Genomic DNA, 7,365 nt, shown 5'->3' on the forward strand with positions numbered 1-7,365 from the left:
CCCATTTGTTAGTTGCAGCAAGAATCGCAATTGCAAGTTGATAGAAAAAAAACAAACATGACAAAAATGTTCATTTGCTATCTTGCTACTTGGCCACCATCCTAAATTTTAAAGATTTCTGAAAGCCAGTTTATGTACCGGAACTTGTATTCTTTTTTTTTATTCTTTGTGGAATTGTAAAATTTAGTTATAAGAATGTTTTTGTAACAATTTATTGATCTGTTAAAAAATTCAAATCATTCCCTCTTCTACATCTTCCCCATATTCTACTTTTTTGGCCATTTACATAGGAACTGGTCTGTTTGTCTGAATGCAGAATTTGGTCCAAAGGAATACATTGCACACTGATTTTAAATGGAGTTATATGAGCACATCTGAGAGCCAGGTATTAGAGATGATTTTTTATACATCTACATACACATACACACACATTATGTACACAAAGCATAAAGTTATGTTCTTTAGACATGCTGCAACTAGTAAGCAAAAACCATGCATGCTCCTCAGTGCTAGACATCTCCCCCCCTCTGAATAATTGAAACAACCAATATAATTTTTAAAATGCAAAACAGATGAGGCATGCTTGTCGAACACCATACAGCACATATGCTGTCATGAAATGACCCTTTATTTTTCACTTAGATGTAACCTTTGCATACTGTTTTGGTGTGAGTTCTCATTTAATAATAGATGAGAAAAGCTGGGTCAGAAAACAAATGTCTAACAGTTTTTGAGCTTCAATTCCTGGCTTTCACGCATCCCTCATTTTTGGGGCTGAACAAGTTGACAGGTTCTACTAGGAAACTAAAGCAATTTTTTTTTTCTTTTCTTGAAAGAAGGAAGATGTTGGTCCCTGAGCATGTTTCGCTGAATATATGAAGCAAAATCCCATTTGTCACATTCAGTGTCAACATCTGTTGCACAAGGTCAAAAAAAGACTTATATGCAACAGAACCCGAAGCATCCACACTTCCTCTTAGTTTATGCAGCCTCTCTTCCTTTCCCTCCCTCTTTCCTCACAAAGGCTTGAGATTCACAGCTGAAGCAATCATCTGAAGCACAGATCAGGTGTACCCTTCATCCTTTTAGGTTACAATAATCAGTTCTTTTCAGGCAACAATGCAGTCCCACTTCAGCTATTGTTTTTTCCCCCCTTTCAATAAAATAGCTAGATGAACTTGCAGTTTAAAAAAAAAGCATTTATATCCTGTGTAAGAAATATCTTTGGTGCCACTTTGTAATTAAAAAATGTGTCCCTAAATGACTTTGCAAGTATATGAACCTCTGCAGTCTCCATGTCTCCGAACAGATGCATATGAGGCTCAGACTATTCAAGGATAACCAGCAGGCTTCTGCTCAGATTTCCTTTCTATCTTTTTTTTTGGGGGGGGGGTGGGGGGTGGGGAGGAGAGGGGCGAGAGAAGGCTGGGGGGGCAGAAAAGGGAACTTCAGGAAGTAACAGGTGATCAGTTTTTGGACAGCAGTTTCTTAGGTAGTTATATTCATCTGCCCAATTATGGCAGGGAACTGTTCACATGCTCCAATTTGTGCTGTGAGAAAGAAAATGGGTGACTTATGGGAACCATAATTTCTAGCACAGCATGAATATGAAATCAGAGTTTAAGATCAGAAGGGACCACTAAATCTACTCTGACCACCTGTATATCACAGCACTACCCAGAATCCACACACTACACTCAACAATGGAAATGAGACCAAGGTAAATGAGATACATCAGAGACTAGACTATTATGTGCCACAGGCAGAGAATAGGACTAGCAACAGATCACAAACTTGGTTTCTACTACCCCAGGCTTTTCCGTGGTTCACACAATTATGCCCAGAAACCAGTTGGACAAATATCTGAAAAGCAAGCAAAGCTTTGAATGGCTTAAGGCTATGGAGATAAGCAGCTAGAACAGGGGTGGGGCAAATTTTTTGGCCTGAGGGCCAAATGGGGGAATAGAAATTGTATGACGGGCCATGAATGCTCACAAAATTGGGGTTGCGGTGCAAGAAGGGGTGCAGGTTCAGTCTGAGGGTGCAGGAGTTCGGAGAGCAGGAAGGGGATCAGGGCTGGGGCAGGAGATTGGGCATGGGGAGAGGCTCAGGGGTGCAGGTTCTGAGTGGTGCTTACCTCAAATGGCTCCTGGAAGCAGTGGCATGTCCCTTCTCCAGCTCCTACACGGTGGCGCAAACAGGCGGCTTTGCACACTGCCCCATCACCAGCACTGCCCCTGCAGCTCCCATTGGAGCGCTTAGGAGCTGGAGCAGGGCCATGCCGTGGCTTCCAGGAGCCACATGGTTTGGCCCCTGACCCTGCGTCCCCGCTGGAGCTCATAACCAGTAGTTTGCCCACCCTGGAGCTAAAAGGATAGAGAACAAAAGCTTTGTGGACTATTTTTTCGACTTGAACAATGCTTTATGCACAGGTGACTCTGCTTGCAACTGTCATTCACTGTGCACAAGTGAAGTATTGCACTCTATGACACCTTGCCAGCTAATTCACGCTCAGCTGTTGAAGTCATTCCTCAAGGAAAGCAAGAAGAACAGAACAGGAAATGACCTTCTACACCCACTAAAAAACAAAAAAAACAAACCAAAAAGAAGAAAAAAAAAACACTGGTTCAGAAAGTTCTGGAAGAACGTTGCCATTTTTTCTCCTGTTCATGGAAAAGTGTGCTATGCCGACCTTTTCACTCATGCTGAATGCACAGCACTGGAACCTTATTTAACAGAAAAGCCAATAAGATTTTTATATAGACAAATGAATCTATATATTGAAGCTAGACAAATTCAGACTGGAAATCAGACCTACATTTTTAATCATGAGAGTAATTAACCATCAGAACAATTTACCAAGGAACTTGGTGAATTCTCCATCACTGAATTTTTAAATCCAGATTGGATGTTCTTCTAAAAAGAAAAGCTCTGGGAATATTTTGGGGGAAGTTTTAGGGCCTTTGCTGTACAGGAGAGCAGACTAGATGACTGCAGTGGTTCTTGCTGGCCTTGGAATACATGAATTTAAGCACCTTGGAACCAGGCTATAAGAGGGGAACCATTGTTTTAAAAAAAAGCCTGTTTGATCAATGATCTGAAAGGCCCATAAATGTGTTTGTACCATCCTCCAATTGTGCCTTCCAGAATCTTCCCTGGCTGTCCCTTGTGTACATTTCAGAAATGGAGCATCATTTGGATCACATCAGTGAAAACTGCTGTAGACCTTCCTTAAAGAACATATATTTGGGCTTAAAGCCCTTGGGTTGGTCTGACAGCGTAGTTTATAGCAGAAAGTTGGAAAATTGGTGTTTTTCCCTGAGAAAAGTTCAACGTTTTGTCAAAACAACAAAGTTTTCAGCTGAAGTTGCTGGGAGTTGAGAAAATGGCCTAGTCTTGCTTTGAAAAATTCAGTCTACATCTAACTATATTAAATCCACAGATATGTAGTGTCTTGCTTAACCAATTACCAGTCATAGGTATGTCATTCCTTCTGCTGAGTGTTGATGCTTTGTTTTCTTGTTGTACACCACACTCATCTTACAGATTACTCTTCACTGTTAATTGTTGCACTCAAGAAGTAATAGGAATTCTCTGGCACAAAGAAGGAGAAATGTTGAAAGATATAAACCATGGTATTAATTTGGGATATTAAAAAGTTGCTGAAAAGGAGGGATCCAGTTGATAGTAAGAGCAAATAATGAAATAAAATCCTTGAAATGAATCAAACTGAAAAAGCCTCCGATAAGAAAAGGATTACGGAAATTTGTTATACATCATTGCCATCTGCTGGATACCAATAAAAGCAATAAAGAAACAGGTGACATTTAAGAACCCACTTGGCACATGTCCAATAGGAATCAAAAGGTGGCCCTCTTCAATAAGCCCTAAAACTAGGGTATACAGTAGTAACTGAGGTCACCATGTGCTAAAGAGAGCTGACTGAAACACACAAAAAGCGGCATAATCCTAAATGCGACCAACACCTGGACTAGCTGTGTGGCAAGAACTCGCCTCAACCCAGGAATAAGAGGAAGTGATGAGATTTCATCTCAAAAATTATATTAAAGAAAAGAAAGAAATACAAACAACTGTAGGTTATCTTGGTAAGTCTATACTCTGAGACCTCAAGTAATCATATTTTGGATTTCAACTCCTTTATAAGTCTGAGCAAATTGCCCTAAGAGATTGAAAATAATTGTTTTAAGCAATTACTTTTAATATTCTGCTCTTGTCCATTTTGGACCAATCTATTCAAAGAGATGCAACAACACTCTTCAAAGTACCTTAAAGACAAATGAAACCTTGGAAGTGTGATAAATGTGTTAAGTGCTAAAAGAAATGGAGACTTGTTGATCTTAAATAAATGTAATACGAAATCTTGGTAATTTGCATTGTTCTTTGATATAACTCATTACCAAAATTAGATATGCTGTTTGGCAGAGTCTGATGATATCACCCTCTGTTGCGTGAAGAGGAAGGTTATACTTGACTTCCACAGTTCTTGATGGAGAACATTCACAGTGATACACACCCTCTCTGCCCTTTAAAAATACACCAGAGCATCTAGATAAGGCGGAAGTACTAACTTCTACAAAGAAAAAAGCCCTAAAGTGTTTGATGTTTAATAAACAAATTATGCTATTAAGGACTCTCCTTGCAATATATATGCTAAGAAGAAAGCTTTGAGCAGGAATGATAGACGGTGTGTCTGAAGCTGAATGTGACTGCGACATCTGTGAACAGTGCATTTGGTTAGTCTCCCTTTGTCACTTTTCTGAAATACTGAGAAAGAAATGCAGATCCTCTGGGCAAATGAAAGAGAGGTGCAAATGAAAATCACACCTTCCTGTCTCATTTTGGTATCACTTCTTGTCTAGATAAACAACACAGTCTCACTTGCCTATTCATGGCAAGTAGCCACAGTTAACACTTATGTTAGGGATCAATCACAACAAATTACAGTTAAGTTTCACGCTGCACCATATGGAGGCAGACTTCAGCATAGGAGGAAAAAGCAAAGAACCTCAGCTATGTTATGGATTTGGATCAAACAGGTTGGTTATTTTTTTGGAATAGGGTCCCTTCCCCCCATTCCTATCATGAACAAGTGTGGTGTGGAGAAGAATCTCTAGCAGTGGTGCTTTATCATTTGTGACAGCTTATTGAAGATTTCGTTATGATCCAAGAAGAGAGACTGCTATTTTTAAAAAGGGTAGATTCAGTTGGCAATAAATTAAACAAAAGCACTTGCAAGCTGGAGAGCTCGAAATAAGAGGTTTGTATTTAAAGTGGACAATCACATTTAAAACACTTTGCCTTGTATGTATATTAGTGGGTTAATGAAATGCCATATCCCCAAGAGACCTCTGACCCGGAGATCATCACAGCACCCCATTTTGGACAGCACGAGACATTAATCTTGAGACACCACATGGCAAGATATGTGCTTAATGAAGCAGACATACATATGCAAAGACTTGATGTCCTAAATGCCCAACTATGAATTCAACACTTACTATAATTAAAAGCATGAAAAAATTGATTTCAACATTACATATTACTATATATAAAGCCATGTCTAAATAGCTTGTGAATATTTAGCCTGTATATTATTTGCAAACCTCATGCTACATAATTAAGCAATAATTCTCAGAGCACATTGGTATTCAAAAGATATTTTGAAAAAAAAACCACTATTACTGAACTGTCAAATTTTAGTTTGTGTTTGGAGTGAGCATATCTATATACAATGCTGCTGTATATGCCAAAGAACACACATATACTTAACTTGAGAGGGAACAAAAATTTGTGGTTATGATGTAGATACTTGTTAATCAATTACATTTTAGCAGAGTAATCTTTAGTATTTCAGAACTTCTCATTCCTGCTTTGTAGAAAGCTAGTCAATGTGCTTCATACAATCCTGATATCAACATTTCTCATTTATAACACATGAAGGAAATGGTTCTTACCTGTAATTTAGATTTCTATTTTTCATTGCCACCAATCTGGATGGACTGGTTTTAGATCAGTCCAATAGACCGAGCAAGCAGCAACATCAATGACACCGCCGCCAATTGTTCTCCAAGTTCTTGCTTGATGTTTTGGGCTTCAATAGAGGAATAGGGAATAAGAAAAAGATTTGCAGTAGACTATGCGTAAGTAAGAAGAGTGTATGAACCAAGGTTTGAAACACTCTACTGAGATACCATTCCTCTTAAGGTAACATTAACAAAATGTATTATTTCGGCAAAAACTCCAATCTAAGAGAAAAAGGGATAAAGTTGTTGTAAAGCTAAAAACTACCCATAGTGAAGCTTTACTCTATGTAGCTAAAGTACAGGAAAAAAAATTGTACCTTCAGTTCAGATGGAAGTAATTTGAGCAGCCAGCTTTACACTGTAGCATTGTGCAGACCATAGAGGGCCAGTTTGCTTAAGGCTTCCGCTACTTCCTTGAGGATCCAAACGTAGGCTCATTAGAGTTAAAAAATCCCATCCTATAATATTCAGAAGAGGCAGAGGAGTAACTCCCGGGGTGACTTGAATATCTCCCTCTGGCCAGGACCTCTCTCCTCTGGCCAGGACCAACAGCCACTGATCATTCCAAGGGAACAAGCCTTTGAACCATGTTAACAAGAAAGGTGCAGAAGCAACCAGTGCCCAGCTTACACTGCTCAAACACAAACTGAAACGTTGCGCACCAAAGAGCGATTGAAACGCTAGCGCTATATTTGTTGCTTGTGTGCTGGGCTGTATGGAGCGGGCTGTGTGCTGCTTCATCCTGACAAAAGCACTGTTGTGACAATCATCCACCTCTCCTATCACACACACACACCTGTTCTGGACTCTCAACTTGCAGCCCACACATTGTTAGGACTGAACACCCCAGCTGGCATTGAATAAGAACGTGGGGCAGATGGATCACAAAATGTTACACATTGAATCTTGAGTTAAATGTTGGCAAGTCCCTTGGGCCCTTTATAACCTCACCTGACCCTTGCATCAGGAGCTGCCAGTGATTGTAGATCTCCCCTGGGGGTGCCAAAAATGCAGAGACAGAAAGATAGGAAAAACAATTAAAAGTGAGGAGCAGAAGCCACTTAAGACTGAGGGGGTTCCAAAAAAGCAGTAGCTACCACATCATTCCATTCACACTGTATGGCACCTTCTCCAGCCTGGAACAGGCTTAAGGGACCAATCACTTGTCAAGAAGATGAGAGGAGCCACATCATCACACTGGTCATGTCTCCTCTTGTGGTACAATATTCTTGTAAGACCCTGCAATGCTGAAAGTCCTCTGCCTCAGGGATAGGAAGAGAAACAGTACCAAAGGACACAGTGTCTCTAGTAAGGGAAGTCC

This window comes from Trachemys scripta, chromosome 6, assembly GCF_013100865.1.
Source record: "Trachemys scripta elegans isolate TJP31775 chromosome 6, CAS_Tse_1.0, whole genome shotgun sequence".
NCBI classification, from domain to species: Eukaryota; Metazoa; Chordata; order Testudines; family Emydidae; genus Trachemys; species Trachemys scripta.